Source organism: Peromyscus leucopus, chromosome 1, assembly GCF_004664715.2.
Source record: "Peromyscus leucopus breed LL Stock chromosome 1, UCI_PerLeu_2.1, whole genome shotgun sequence".
Lineage (NCBI taxonomy): Eukaryota > Metazoa > Chordata > Mammalia > Rodentia > Cricetidae > Peromyscus > Peromyscus leucopus.
In genome coordinates this window covers 74,352,430-74,369,153 of record NC_051063.1, presented here as the reverse complement: position 1 = coordinate 74,369,153, position 16,724 = coordinate 74,352,430, and the positions used below count along the sequence as shown (strand labels likewise).

The window sequence follows — 16,724 nt, the reverse complement described above, 5'->3', positions numbered from 1 at the left end:
TTTCAGTCATATAAGATGAATACATTCTAGAGATCTGGTCTACCTACAACTGAAGATAAGGTACTATACACTTACAGCTACATTGGGAGTACATCATACATTACTGCTCTTACAACAGTAAAATGAATGAAGGAGTAAACAAGGAATTAGCAGACTGGGCTGCTGTTTGATCTCAAATACAAAAGCAGTGTAATTATAAATTTACTGGAACCTTCCTCATAGCAGCTCTATCAACAGCCACATGCACCCCAGTTACCAACCCATTCACAAATACATGCTTATACACTCCAACACTTCCCCCTTCCTTCCTCTGTCTCCAACCATGAGTTCCACTGTGCCAGCTTAACAAATTCACTTCAGACAGAGCTGGGCATGATGGCATATATCTTTCATCTCAGCACTCGGGAGGCCAAGGCAAGTGGATCTCTGTGAGTTTGAGGCCAGCCTGGTCTACAGAGTGAGTTCCAGAGCCAAGGCTACAATGGTAAGACCTTGTCTCATAACAACAACAAATAGTTAATAGAAACAAGGAGAACCCCTACACACCATCACTACCAAAGCAGCCCAAGAATGGCCCCATGTTTGAGATTCCCTGTGAACTGGGCTGGAAGCGGCAAATTAGAATGATAAATCTCTAAGTCTTTCTGTGTTAGGGCCTTTCCAGTCCTGTGGAATTTGCTGAACCAAAGCCAGACCATATACAAATTGACTCTACTCCATAAGCCTGTTGCTGGCCCTTTAGGAACCTTTTAAAAAGAAAGAAAAAGTTTGAGCACATTTCATTCTGGAATCTTCCATCACTTCATAGACACCTACATTTCCATACAATAAAGATAAAAATTTCAGAGCTCCCCAAAGAGTCATTCATCTGCTCCTTTATCACCCATGTAGGCCGAGCAAAGAACAGAGGAGTTGGACTATTCATTTTTGTGATTGGAAAACAAAAATCTCAAAGCTTCCTTCATTTCTTCATACATCACAGGAAACCCTCTACTCTGGGATGATGTCCTGCTTCTGGGATGGGCCAGAGTGACTTGTGTACCATAGGGAATAACCAAGGTCTGTTTTAATCCCAGAGGGGCCCAGTAAAGTGGGAAGTACAGAATTAAGTTCCCTCATCCATGTCTCCTCTGTTTTCACCAAGCCTGTGTCCCAGGAATTCTACCAGCAGGATGGAGGCTCTCGGCTAGGCTGGCTATTGCCAGCCAAACTCACAAAATATGTTCATTTCTACCTATCAAATATCAAGAAGGTCAATTCCTTCCAATAAAGAAGGAATTGTAGGGCTGAGGACATGTCTCTGTCAACCAAGCACCTTCTACATAAGCTTGAGAGTCTGAGTTCAAGCCTCTAGAGGACACGTTTAAAAAGCCAGGTGTGACGGCACACATCTGAGAGAAACTGGAGAAGTGGAGAGAAGAAGGTCCTTGGAAACCAATGGCCAACCTAGACAAATCTGTGAATTTCAGGTTCAATGGGAGCCCCTGTCTAAAACATATAATAAAGTGTGTGTGGGGGGCGGGGAGGACTAAGGAACATAAGCCTTTAGCCTTCACAAATGTGTGTGTGCGCATGTGTGCGTATGTACGTACGTATGTACGTACGTACGTGTGTGTGTGTGTGTGTGTGTCTGTGTGTGTAAATGCAGGTGTCTTAGAGGCCAGAGGAGGGCACTAGATCCCCTGCAGCTGGAATTACAGGCAGTTGTGAACCCCCCCCCCCCATCATGAGTTCTAGGAACTGAACTTGGGAGTCCTCTGCAAAAATAGCACATGCTCTTAGTCACCAATCTGTCTCTCTCTCTCTCTCTCTCTCTCTCCCCAGCCCTAAGGAAGGAATTTTAGGTATCAGTTCATTCCTTGCCTCGGTTTTCCAATTTTGTACTCACAAATATGCTTTAGTGCATGTATGCATCCGTGTGCATGTGTGTGCATGAGCAGTCTAACTGTTGATAGTCCTTCTTTAGAAACAAAAGGACAACAAAACCTCTGAGGGTTTGAGCCAGAACTACTGAATTTCATGGCAAGCCTGTTTCCCTTAGCCATCCTTGTTTCTAATAAACGGTCTCACATGCAAACACGACACACGTAATACAGTGCCTGTGAACAAGGAGTGCTTTCAGAAGGCAACGTCTCCTCTTGCGCCAGCCTTGGGCAGGGAATCTGTCGCTGGGGTAACACTGGCAGGGCCCGGGCCACAGCTTGCAGTCTTGTTTTACTTTGTGGTCAGAGGGCCGCTGAGCCCCGGTTATTAAGTTATTCCAAGCTATCCGGACTATTTTCACCCAAAGGGAAAAAAGAGACCTCTGCGACGGTTCAATGTTATTGCATTTGCAAATTACAGCATACCGAACGTTACAGCTCGCAGTCTTGAATTCATCTCTCCAAATTTTCTCACCTTATACAAAATGACCTCCTAACTACTCCCTCTCCCCTCTCGGCTCTTTCTCACTTTGGGCAGAAAAACTGCAAGCACGGTTGCTGTGTAATAGAAACCTTACACCGTCGCCCCAAACTTCTTACAGCTGCACTCAGTATAAAATGAAACCTCAGAGAATGTTATTTAAAATGTTTTTTAAAAGTCAGTGGGCCTCAAGTTTCATTTCTCCACACCAGGCTTTGATTTCCTTTGCAACCTTAGTCTCTGCCCTTAAACAAGTCGGAGAATGAGGCCTGAAACGTCTTGGAAAAGGTCCCAGGATGCCAACATCTGCCAAGTACCACACTCCTCCTCTCGTCCCTCCTCAACCATGGGTCTTCCACTGGTGTCAACAGACCCTTAAGAACAGCCATGGGCCTGCCAGGGTGGAGGGTGCACACCCGTGATCCCAACACTCAGAAGCCCAAGACAGGAGAAACACAAGTTCAAGGCCAACGGTGAAAGTGCATGGAGACACTTCTGGAAAGTTGGGGTGCAGGCAGGTCAGATGGCTGATGCAGAAGCTTAGCAAAGCAGGTGGCCTTCCCAGGGGGCACAGGAGAAGAGGGTGGGGGCCCCAGAATGACAGACCTCCAAATAGCTCCCCTGGACCTCATCTAGCCCCAAGCAAATCAAAGCCCACAGGTTTGCAGCTTTCCACAGCACCCTGAAATAAAGGGATTAGTCCGTGAATTATTTCTGGATGAGAGACTGAAGCCCAGTGCTGGCTCAGCTCCTCTACGTGACAGCAAGAATCACATCTCCTCAGCAGGCAGGATTTACAGTGCGAGGTAAGCTTCTCTTACAGCATGCTCGACTCTCCGATATTATAGAAAACACATTTTTCTTTTTCCAGGGGAGTGAAATAAATACGCGGAAGGCAGATAGGCTGACGGGCAGCTTACCTCTATTTCCTGACTGCAATTTAAAATAGTTACAATTTGGACTCGCACGTTGAAGATACATGGACCCAAAAGGGGGGGAGGGGAGTGGGGAGGGGGGGCTTCCAGATAGCTATTTGAGGCCCCTGTGTGAATTTCAAATTAAGACACCATGGAAATGCAGTCCAAAGGGTGTGGCTATGGCCAATGGGACAGTTGGCTGCAGCTCTGGAATGAGGTTCCTCTAAATAAATGCTTAGTAAATACAGACTGAAGTGCTTTAAAAAAAAAAAAAAAAAAAAGCCCTCCGTTCAGTCTCTCCCTCGCGCTTGCTCTGGCCCCCTTGCTTCAAGTGCCCACTTCAGTCCTGCAGAAAGTCCAGCTGCTCAGAGACTGAATAGACACATTAACTCTCTTAAGCCTTGCTCTGGAGCTGGAGCCAAGACCCAGCCAAGAAGGGTAGACGCACAACCGCTCGCTCCATTCCAAGGTAATTATGGAGCTGGGGGGGAAGGGGAGAAATATCTGAGTGACGAAGAATAAATCTTTGTTAACTGACCACTGAAACTTTATAACATGCCCGGACTCCTCTGGACATGATGATATGTCGACCTATAAGAGACCGACAACTTCTGCTGTGACAGAGCAGAGGTCTCCTGTCTTCAGACGCAGTAAACAGGTAGCTCAGGGATCAGAGGACCGGGCTCTTAAATCACACCTATAAATTAGTCAAGCCCAGCGTCCCTGGTTTCCCAGCATACCCCAGTACCCTGAGTTTTTCTCCTCAAAAGTTAAGCAGCACTTCTCTCTCTTACACACACACACACACACACACACACACACACACACACACACAAAAGAAGAAGAAGAAAATAAAAAGTTGAAAGTTACTTTCTCTGGCAGCACCACTGAAGCCATGTCGAGTTCCCAGGAAGGTCCTGGAAACAGCCAGTGCCCTCCCTCTTGGACAACCCATTCATTGAAGGAGTATGGATAACTTCGCCTGATCTACCTTTAAATCGAAATCAAATTTTAATTGCCCTTCTTCCAAAACGGCAGTTTCTTAGCAACTGCACAGGGCTGAACAGGGAAAGAACCTTCTGCGACCCGGAAGACGAGTGAAAGCAGGAGAGAATTCTTTTTCTAAAGCCAGCCTGGCTTTCCTCTCAACAATAGGCGGTGGCTGATTTTGCTGCATGAGAACGCACTAAACCAGTTCGTGAGGCATGGCTATTGGGAGAGGCAGCCACCAAAGCTGCTGCTCACTGACGTTCAGGGCCCAATAACCTGCTAAAGGCCTCACGCTCATTACAATTAGCAGAATGAGTTCACTGCCCTGTCAGGCCTCTGCTGACATAGTCACACCAGACAGGCTCAATCCGGTTGGATTCTAAGTTTTGTTTTCTTTTCCCTAACCTTTTCCCAGCCTCCAGATATCAGCACAAAAGATGGCCAGAACTACAAATGATCGACAGACAAAGGTAGTGTGGAGTTGGGATTAAGGGAGCGCGGCACGTTCAGAATGAGCGCTAGTGCCCAGGGCAGGATAGTAGTGCATAGTCCTCCCTCTCTCTCAACCCCGCCCCTCCCCAATAGCTCCAGCTGTCCTGGAACTCTCTATGTAGACTAGGCTGGCCTTGAACTCACAGAGATCTGACAGTCTCTGTCTCCTGGATTAGTATTATTTTTTAAATTCGGAGTCTTGCTCTGTAGCCTGAGCTGGGCTTGAACTCATGATCCTCCTCCCTTGGCTTCTCAAGTGTTGGGTTACAGGCATGCACCACTAGGCCCAGGGCTCTTTATTACTTTTTTCTTTCTTCTCATTTCTCTTTTCTTGTGTGTGTGTGTGTGTGTGTGTGTGTGTGTGTGTGTGTGTGCGCGCGCGCGCGCAGGTGCACACCTCCATGTGGAGGCCAGAGGTCAATACTGGGTGTGCCTCTCGGCTACTCTCTCCCTCCGGTTCATTTTATTACTGTGTAGGATGGATGTGGGGAGGACCTGCCCCAGCACTGTGTAGAGCTGCTTCTCTCCTTGCACATCCCGGGGGTTCCAAGGATCAAACTCAGGTCATCAGGATTGTACGGCAAGCACCATGACCACTGGGCCATCTCAGCAGCCCCTCCCCTTTAGTTTCAGAACTAAACTGACCTGGATTGCTCATCGACTGACGTGGTTGGCTGACCAGCAAACCCAAGAGATCCTCCTGTCTCCCCGCTTTTTTGCATGGAAGCTGGGGATTCAAACTCCTGTCCTCCTGTTCACACGATAGGCAACTTTACCCACTGAGCCCTCTCCCCAACCCCTCCCTACTCCTGCATTACTTTAAAAAAGAGATTTATTTTTATTATTATTAATAACGTGAGTGTCAGGAAGGTGGGGAAGTATGTGTACTTATGAGCTCAGAGACACCGGATCTTCCAGAGCTCAAGCTACCCGGGTGTGTGTGTGTGTGTGTGTGTGTGTGTGTGTGTGTGTGTGTGTGTGCACGCACGCGCCACCCGGTGTAGGTGCTAAGAACCAAACCGGGGCCTCTGCAAGAGCAGTATGCACTCTTAACCACTGAGCCCCTCTCCAGCCCTCTGCACCACCTTTAAAAGAACAGCTGTCTTTCTTCTGATCTCTGCTGCTGTGCCAGCAGGTAACCACCCCTCCCACGAGAACATCTGCCTATGCAAAGTCCTGCAGAACTGGGCTGGCACGCCGCTGGCTGCCTCCAACCAACCCCACCCCGGACCCTCTCCCACACCTCTGCAGAGACAGCAGAGTCTGGGGAACAAGGCTGTTTAGGAAGAGGTAAAGTGTCTCCCCTCCACTGAATGCTGAAGTCACATGAGTTCTTACGAAGGGTGCACCATGCAAAATCCAAGAAGCAAAACACCACCGATTCCTTTGTGCTCACTCACTGGCATGGACAGGCAGAGTGAAGGGCTGGCTGGCTGGGCTCAGGGCTAGGAAGACCAAGCAAGTACAAGCAAAGGACCTTCCCTAAAGAATGTCACAGATGGAGAGGGTGCCTGAACTCGACTTCTCCTGTAATCAGATTGGTGACCACCCTAATTGTCATCAGAGAACCTTCATGCAGTAACTGATGGAAGCAGATGCAGAGATCCACAGCCAAACACTGGACCAAGCTCCTGGAGTCCAGTTGAAGAGGGAGGAGGGATTATAAGAGCAAGAAGAAGTCAAGATCATGATGGGGAAAACCACAGAGACAGCTGACCCAAGCTTGTGGGAGTTCACAGACTCTAAACTGACCACTAGGGAGCCTACATGGGACCAACCCAGGCCCTTTGCATGTGGGTGATAGTCATATAGCTTGGTCTATTTGTGGGGCCCCTAGCAGTAGGACCAGGCCTGTCCTTGGCTAATGAGCTGGTTTTTTAGAACCTATTCTCTATGGTGGGATGCTTTGCTCAGCCTTGATGAAGCAGGGAGGAGCTTGGTCTGACCTCAACTTGATATGCCATGCTTTGTTGACTCCATGGAGAGGGAGGAGGAATGGATGGGGGGAGTTAAGAAGGGAGGTGGGGGGAAGGAACAGGAGGAGAAGAGGGAGGAGAAACTGTGGTTGGTACGTAAAATAAATTAAAAATTTTGATTTAAAAAAAAGGAAAGAATGCCACAGACGATGATTCGGCTTGGAATTGAGCACTTTCTACCTGCTGGGTTGTCAATTTAGATAGTCTTAGGTGAATTACAGGAATGGGGCTTGGTGTTACTTGTACCCCAAATGTTTAAGACACCCTTGAGCCCCAGAGGCATGCCAGCACTGACGGGGCTTACACCATGTTTAGATTCGAAAGTGCCTCTGCTTTTCTTTAAAGGGGACTTGGCTTTGGGAGATAAACAAGTTCAGGAAACCAGACAAGGGCGATGTTTTGAGTGTTAAATATCACTAAACCATACCTTCAAAAAACAGTTTAAAACGGTCAGTTTTGTGCGATACATGTATCGCAGGCTTCAACCTAGCTGTATTGCTGACAATGACCTTAAACTTCTGATCCTTCTGCCTCCACCTGGGATTATCCGTGCACACCACCACACCCGGTTTCTGTGGCACTGGAAATGGAACCTGGGGCTTCGTGAATGTTAGGGAAGCACTCAACACCTAAGCCACAACCACCGCTTTCTAAAAGGGAGACACAGCAAATATCATGGCTATCGTGACAATATCATAGAATCAATAAGGTTTACTCCTAGGGTTGTGGCAAATCCACACTCTTAGGCCGCAAACCTTGCTCAGTTTACTGAACGACAGTTGTTCTTGCAACACTAAGTCTCCACAAGGTTTCCCCCTCCACTGGGCTTCGGTGTGGAGGCTGATGTCAACTCAGACGTCAGATGTCCACAGGCTCCCTCCTGGGGAGCAGAGGTAAACACAGCTGAGAGCCACCCCACTGGGCAGGACACCATAAAGCCCTGCACCCCACTTGCCTAGGGGGAGCAGCACAATTCAGGAATGTGTGATTTTAGCTGGTGTGTGCAGAGCTGGGCTGCCCTCACAGGAAAAGCGTGCTGGACAAGGTTTTGTTCCTTTGAAATTGCTCAGGCATTAAATACACCCTCTTATTAGAAAGGCTGAACTCAGAATCAGACTACATCTTCTCTCAAATGATTTGCAAAGAAACAAAATGGGAATCATTGGAAAACCCCCAAAGTCAAAATGCTATGCCTTGGATTTCAAATGTTATGCAAATATCTACCTGAAAGGATCGAGTTAGCCTATATTTAGAACTATGTCCCTGAAAAATATTCGCACAGGTGCCCAATTAATAGATGTGTACAGAGCTTGTTGTGGTCATGTTTTAATGAGAATGAGGGTATGCACAACCTAAATGTGATTACATACTATGACTACAACAGCGGCATATGGGTCACCAGGAGGAACTGGATATCTCGGAAGATGACTTGGCGCCTCTCATCAGCTTTCACCATTTAAAGAGCCTCTCTTAGAGGAAGTCCAGAGAGCTCCATGCTAATCCCTCCGATGCCTTGTTTTGCTCCTGGGGTGGATCAAGCAGAAGGAAAAGCCTTCAGCCCATCTGAGCAAACAAGAAGTACCTCCCTCAGGTACAGACAACATGGGATGCTGAACCATCAACTGCTTGGAGCCCACACAAGGTCGCTGAAAACTACTTGTGGTTCAAGAAGCACTGAAGTAGTGGAAAGACTCGAAATCACCACCCAGATCCCAAACACCGCACTGCCAACATGGAGGATTCACCATCACAATACGATACAATGTTCTAATGTCTCCTCCAAACCTTGACAGTGACAGCCTCTCTTCACAGGAAAAACAGAACACCATCCCCACGGCAACACCGGTGTCTTTGGCCACCTACTCCCCACAGCCTCCTGCCCTGGACCTGCTATGTAAAAACCACACCAGCAAGAAGCAGACACCCTCCCTTCAAAATCTGTTAATCGCTGGGCGATGGTGGCTCACACCTTTAGTCCCAGCAACACTCGGGAGGCAGAGCCAGGTGGATCTCTGTGAGTTTGAGGCCAGCCTGGTCTACAGAGCAAGACCCAGTACAGGCACCAAAACTACACAGAGAAACCTTGTCTCGAAAAAGAAAAAGAAAAAGAAAAAAAGAAAGAAAGAAACCTATGATAACTATCTTAGCAGCACATCCCAGCCACATCCCCCTTCTCCATGGACATAAACCAAATGGGAAGATGATGATAATAAACACAACAGCAGGGTGTTGTTCTCCGGGAAAAGGAGTCCATGAGAGCAAACCTAGACCCATCACTTACAAGGGGAAGAACATGGCGTCAGGGCCATACTCACTCCAAATGGGAGCTGGCCTAAGACTCAACAACACGGCCCTTTAGCTCATAGTGCTGACTAAGCTGTATGAATACATGTATTAAAGACTCCATAGATTTTCTGTTTCAGAATTTGAAATACATTAGGATGTCCCAAACTCCAACTATAAGTTACTCATGAAATAGTTTCTCTGTTACAGGGTAAATGTGTCTTATCTAAGATGCTTGGGGCCAGAAGTTAAACTGGTTAAACATCCATAATCCTAAAACTCCGAAATCTGAACTTCTCCAAAATCTGAAACTTGCAATCAGTGAGAGAATTAAGACGGCTTGGAGACTGACTTGGCAGATTAGGAATGTTCAACCTGAGGGGCCCATTGCCATACACTGTCGCTGATGTCCACGGAGCACATCCTCAAACTATACTTGCGCCCGGTTGTCATTTAGTAGCTTTCTACCTGCCTGCCTCCACCTGCATTCCTGTGCCCAGCCCCGGGAAGGGTCATCTTCACACACAGACCTGTAAGACATTAACCCGGCCGCAACACTTCTATATCCTCTACCACAGATGCCCTGCCAAAGATCAGACAGCCAACCAAATATTAGCCTCTGTGTCCGTCACCTCTACCAGGACTCTGGCCAGAACTGAGAGGAATCAATAATCTTCCTTCCTCAACTGTGAGTCAAAGGGCATCTGAAGGTTTGCAGGAACAGAGCAAAGGTAGACTAGTATCTATCACCACCGATAGGTCCCTACCAGGTTAGTGCCCATGAGCCATCGTCTGCTCCTAGAGCTTGCAAAGGAGTAACCTCTTCCAGGAAAACACTCACTTGCCAGTCAGTGCCTTTGAAGCAGCTGACCGCTGACCAGACTTTGCCCCTGGAAGCCCTGTGGTAAGGCAAGAATGCAGAGCCGCTCTGGAGGAAAGGAATCTCATTAAACGGCTTTGACCCCAGGGAGTTTGGAAATCCCCATCCCGAAGAAAATACTAAGCTTTACCATTCCTTTAAAGAGAAAGAGGCTGAGCGTGCGTCTCCACCTGGAGACAGGTGAAGAGGCAAAGGATCGTCTAATAAGAGTGACCAGTGGTCACCCGTGCCATGATTTAGAACACTGCTCTCATGGCAACTCTTTCTTTGGTGGGTGCTACAAAGGAAGCAGGTTCTCGCCCATTGTGGTTTGAATCAGAAAAGGCTCCCATGGGCTTGGGTTTTGAATGCTTGACTCCCAATTGGTGGCACTATCTTGAGTGCTCTGTGGCTGGCAGGCGTGGGTAGGCCTTTGAAAGACAGACCTGGCTACACGCATGCTCCCCAATTTCTCAGCCACTCCACCTCACGCTCCCATCACAGCCAGCTGCACTCTGCCCTTCCTCCAGCGGTGGATTGAAATACCTCGGAATCTGTGAGGCGAAATAAACATGTCTTCCCCAAAGTGGTGGAGGGTATATGACCAGCAGCATAAACGAACAGTTAAGGAATCAACGCACAGAAGGACTAGGGCTTCCCAAGGTCACAGAAGGCAAACATGGGATTTAAATGTTTATGCCCTGCCTAATTCCCACAATTTGGCAAGGAGACTCTCACATCCTAACTGTGGCAGCCATGGTTCGGGAAGGTAAAAATGGCTGTGGGAGCCACAGAGCAACAGGGATGAGTTTCCCAACAGCTGCTACTCTGGGGCTGTGATTCTGTGTTATTCACAAAGGCCCTAACTGCGACCTATCACTTGCCTGCAACCTTAACCCTTAGCCCAGTCACAGTGGAGGGGCTCACTAGACTTCCTAAGGCCAGAGCTGGCAGAGAAAGCCACTTCTAGGATGAGAAAGGTGTCAAGCTATAGCAAGAAATGGGACAGTGTCAGTTGGCAGCGAGATCATAAACATGGACAAATGTGAGCAAGGCCTGGGAGGCCAGGAAAGCACAGTGCTGAAACCTGGCCGGTGCTGTAGGAACATAGGCCTTCCAACCAAGAACGGAGGGAAAATCGGCATTCAGAGCCTTGAGACCTCCAGATCTTGGTGGGGGTCGTTTCAATGCTCCAGCCAAGCCCTTCCTGTCGCATCAAGCTCTGAGAAGCCACTGACAGATGACAACCAAGACTCACGTAAGGTCTTCCTCAGCAGAAATCAAGGAGATCATACTAGTGGCAGGTTCTATAATGAACTCAACGGTTAACTGATTCACTGTGAAACTTGCTATTGCCATTTCTTTATTTTCATGTTTGATACAGGATCTCATATAGCCCAGGCTGGCCTCAAACTCACTTTGTAGCCAAAGATGACCACGGGCTTCTAATCCTCTCAAGTGCTAAGATTACAGATATGCCATACCACAGCTGGTTTTAGGCAGGGCTGGGGGTTGGACACAGGACTTCGCCATGTATGCCAGCCAGCTCTCTACCAGCTGAGTCACACCCCAGCCCCGGCCCTACTAACACTATCCGTCAGGACTTGAACACTACTCCAGAGCCACAGCAGGTCCCAAATTGGATAATCAGCCATGGTTTTAGGAATTCTGACTTCTCCGAGCCCTTCCTCACTGCTCTGAGATTACACTGAAGCCTCTCATCCCAGCCTTCAAAAGTAGCAAACCAATACTTTGTGCAATATCACCCTCTCCCACTGGAGACTGCCGGAGGCTCCCAGACCAGGGGTTGGCCACACAGCAGGGCTCTTAACAGTCTACCTGGAAGAAACAAGACCTCATTCCTCCTGAATATACACCTGAGGTGCTCAGCACACGCTGCCAGGCCGTGTCCCATCACGTCTAGAGCTGAGCTGCGGAGGATTTGTGTCAAGAGCTAGCCAACAGTATCATTCGGGCCTGCCAGTGACAGGTCAGGACTGGCGGTAACGGCTGAGCCGCCTCCACCCAGGCATCAGTGAAAGACAGCATACGACAGCCCAACCACCCAGCATCTGGGGTGGGAGATGAGATTCCAGAGAACTAAACTAAGAAGGGATCTGAGGAACTCTCCGTACCTCCACTGCACTCTGCCCCCCACATAGCAGACATCCAGAGAAAAGGGTCACCAATAAATATCCAATAGTCTCTGGGAACATAGCGCTATAATGGTTAGCAAGATCATAATTCAAAGCCAAAGGGACTACATGAGTGAGGAAGGGTACTTAATCTCCCACTTCTTCATGTGTGTGCATATACATATGCTTGCATGTGTGTGGGTCCAAGCGTGCACGTAGCTTCGGAGGCCTGAGGTACACATCAGGAATTTCACTGATCATTTCTACTTTATTCTTTGTGGCCGGGTCTCTTAAACATGGAGCTCCCCGACACAGCTAATCTCACTAGCTAGCTTGCTCAGGGGATCCGGTCTCCACCCTCCAAGGCCGGGGAAGCCACGCTCACCCAGCATTCACCGGGTTTTAAGATCCAAACTCTAGCCCTCAAGCCCATTTGCTTGGCAGGTGCTTTAGCTGCTGGGCAAACTCTCCCTTGCCTGGAACTAACTAGTCTTCTGAGCCACAGAGACCAGGTCTTCTGAGTTAGAGCCACAGAGACCAGGTCTTCTGAATTAGAGCCACAGAGACCAGGTCTTCTGAGTTAGAGTCACAGAGACTAGGTCTTCTGAATTAGAGCCACAGAGACCAGGTCTTCTGAATTAGGGTCACAGAGACCAGGTTTTCTGAAGTTAGAGCCATGAAGATTGGCTCTGAGACGCCTGCTCTGTGGTCGGGTCTGAGATGCCTACTCTGGTGTCTTCTCTAAGTCCTTGCATATATCACTGACCCCTGCTGGGCCCAGATTTCCTCAGCTCTGAGATGAGAGTGAGGGGTGGAAGGAGGAGAAAGGAGGTTCTATGATCCTCTGTCAGCCCAACGGCCAAAGCAGTCTAGGATGGCCTGGATGACGTCATTAATCAAAGGTGCAAAGTCAGCAGGAAACAGCTTCACCTCCTGGTCCCCGAGGGGCACTCGGTTTGCCTAGTTAAGACTTGTGGGGCTCAGGGGATGGCTCAGTTAGTATAACAACTATCTTCCAAGTATGAGAGCCTGGTTTGATCCCCAAAACCCTCGGAAAAAAAGCAAGGCACGATAATGTACACTTGCAGACCCAGTGCCGGGAAGACACACAGGAGCTAACTAGCCAGACTAGCTAGCCCAAGGTCACAGTGACAGACCTGGTGAGGGGAGGAGGTGGCGGGGAGTGAATGGCTCCTAAGGAGCACAGAAGTTGTCCTCCAGCACCCACACCCCACTAGACACATTCTGTCTCTGTCTCTGTGTGCGTCTCTCTCTCTTCTAGTTGAGACTAAGCAAAGTTATTAGAGAGCAAGCCCTTGGGGACATTTGCTAGAGCAGTTTTAGGACACTCAGGCAGCCACCACACAAGTGAGGTAAACTCTTCTTCCCGATTTTACTGATTATAAAGCAGGTTCAGAAGAGCTCAGTAGCTCTTCTGGTGCCCACGATGTTTCTGCCATTGGGTTGGCTGCTCTTACCACGATACCAAGGTGTATTTGTTCCTAACATGCCAGGGCCTCAGTTCTTGGGTCAGACCCAGTGAAAAGCGTTAATGACTTCTAGGTGCCACTTGGTGGTGGCGGGGCATCCTTCAGATCAAGGACTTCGGCATCCCTCACTGAGGAATCATGGTGAAGACTCACCACCACCACCCCTAGCCATTTCCTCGGCAGACTATTTCATTATTGACACAACCCCTGAGACACAGAGCTTCGTTTCCTTCGCTGTAAATGGCTGAAAAGTAATGGTGTCAATTTTAATGAGGATCAAGCAAGGCTCCTAGTAGGACCTTGTAAATGAAGAGCAGTCTCCTCACACACAACAACGGCCTGCCGTTTCATTCCAGAACACAAGAGCATCACTTAAACTCCACGGCATTTACCCAGATGTGCGGATGTGGACCCTGCATGTCTGCATGCTTCCTAACGCGGAACCATAGATGGCGGTGGCACAGAACCGCTCCAGCAAGAACCAAGCTGCCCGGTCAATGGAAACAGCTGCTAGTTTTCTGTGAAATAAAGAGGTGACTGAGACCCTGTTACCACACATTTGGGCTCCAGGGCCACCAGGACTTTGTTGCCTAAGCCTGAATCCTTTCTGTTCCCACTTGCCAAGAAGATGTTCAGAACCCTGTAAGTCTCTACGAGGCTCCTCGCTGACTCAATTCTCATTTTATTAGTGCTTCTCAAAGCAACTGCTGGGGTTTTCAGGGGGAAAAAAAAGTATTTCACACCTCCATCTTTACTGAAAATGTCTTCTATTCCACTGACTTTTGACTTCTATTTATAAAGAAGGTTCAAGGCTTAGCAAAGAAAAAAAAAATCACTGGAGTTGTGCTTTAATGGATATTCCCAACCAGCATTGTGTCATTATTGGCCCGGGTTGAGCTGGGCGATCTCCCAAACTTGTGACATAATCAGACCTCTCTCTGCATTACTCCATACACTCCATGCTCCCTCCACATCACACCACTGAATCATACGCTCTTTTCAGCAAGACTGATTGCCAGGGGATTAACATTAGACAGGCCAATTCCATTATTCAGCAGCCCCATTCAAATCCCAGCCCTAAACTCTAAGAGAGATTTCAGAGCTTTCACAGGGATGAGCTGCCAGCGAGCTCAAAGGGGAGGTGGGGCGAGGGGCTTTTGAATGTTTAACACAACAACTCAAGCTAAAACCTGCTGTAAGCAAGACCCTGGGGCTACAGCGGCCCTGCCTTGACTCTTCAGTTCTTGGAATGGCCCCAATCATGAATAATTTGTAGACCTGTGCTAGGCTCAAATCCCAAAGGACTCATACAGAACAATTTTTTTCCTCCATAATAAATTACTTAATTTTAAATTTAAGTATTCAGAACTTTTAGCTCCAAATCTAACTTTCTTTTCTTAATGCAAACACTTCGTGTCAGATGCAGTCCACGAAGCCTGAGGTAAATCCCAAATCATGTGCTCTTTGATGAATAGATTTAGAGCCATTTGTGACAGAAGAAATCCTCTCACGCGTCACTCCTCTGTGTGTGTGTGTTTACTAAAATATCTAAGCCTAGCATACCACAGATGTCTCTATAAGAAACATGACCAGAGGCAGGCCTGACGATGCAGGTCACAAGATGAGCTACTCTGGATGCTGAGGTGGAAGATCAAAAGTGTGACCTGCCTGGATAACAGCAAGGTCAAGGCCAGCCTGGGCAACTTAATGAGATCTCATCTCAATATTTAATAGACATATTTTTAAAGTGTCTGGAAACAGCTGGGTGATGGTGGCGCACACCTTCAATCCCAGCACTCGAGAGGTAGAGGCAGGCAGATCCAGGACAGCCAAGGCTATTACACAGGGAAACCCTGTCTCGAAATGAAACAAAACAAAACAAACAAACAGAAAAGTCTGGAATATAGCTCAAATGATAGAACACTTGCCTAAGGTATGGCAGGCCCTGATTTCAGTCCTGAGTATTTGGGGATGGGAAAGTGGGAGACACAAGCCATGTGTGGGGGTTAGCACCTAGAGAGGTGGAGACAGGAGGAACAGAAGAGTTCAAGTTCATCCTCAACTACACAGCAAGTTCAAGGCTAGGCTAGACTACATGAGACCATCTCAAAACACATAGAAGTAAATAAAAATAAAGACATAAAAGAAGGCTCTGACACTCTTTTATGGATAGTTAGTGGGTGTTACACAATGGCCTATCAAATTTCACATTAAGCCTTCTAAATAACTCAAAATACTCTTGTCACTTAAATGCTTACACTCAAATGGAAGTTAAAGATTGTATGAACTATGCTTGGTAAGGCAGAGTTTTTGTGACTGTAACCTCACTTAACCAGACAAAAAAAACAATATGACTTTCTGTTTAACTTTTAGTTAACCTAAATCTTCAACTAAGCAAAACTATGCAATTTGGTTAATCCCACATTGAGGAAGGTTTTTAATGGTTCTCGGGCAGCTCAAGAATTTGCAGAATCTTCCTTTAAATAGTTTACATTTTATAAAAGGACAGAAATACTCATAAGTAAGATAATATCCAGGTCCTTGCATAGGAAATGATGTAGGAGGGTCCATGTTTACAGAGTAAAGTGGGTAGCCACATTTGTGGAGTCACCAAAGGCCGTGAGAAATCAAACCGGGTTCTTGGGAACTCTTGAGTTGAGACCTCAGGCAACGGTCTGCACACAGAAGAGTAACCCCAAAAAATGACCAGGGAGAGGAAAGGAGTGAAGTCAATTCAAAGCACAGACAGCTTCTATAGGGAAGAGCTCTGAACCCACCATCCCCACAACACAGAGAGGCCGAGCCGCAGACTCCTGTCAGGGTCTGTGCGCAAACACCGACTACCGACTCAGAGTTGACAGGACTTGGAATTGCCTAGGAGACAAATCTCTGGGCAAGTCGATGCAGGAGTTTCTAGATTAAGTTAATAAAGGTGGGAAGAGCCACCCTACAAGTGGGCACCCCACTTCATGGACTGCAAAAAAAGAGGAGCGAGGGGCCTTGTTCCTGACTCCACGCCATTGCCACCATGACAGACTCAAGCTGTGAGCCCAAACGAAAGGCTCCTTCCATGGGTCGCTTTCATTGAGTGTTCTGTGCAACAACAAGAAAAGTAACTAATGTAGCAACCAATCAAATCTCTTCATTAGTCACAAAAACTCATGATAACCAGTAAAACT

At 47.7% G+C, this 16,724-nt stretch overlaps 1 protein-coding gene across 10 annotated transcripts in view; it reads right to left on the bottom strand.

Moving 5' to 3' along the window:
• Positions 1 to 16,724, bottom strand: part of Fgfr2 (fibroblast growth factor receptor 2) — a 108,440-nt gene that overhangs the window by 41,868 nt on the left and 49,848 nt on the right. The gene's annotated exons all lie outside the window — the stretch shown is intronic.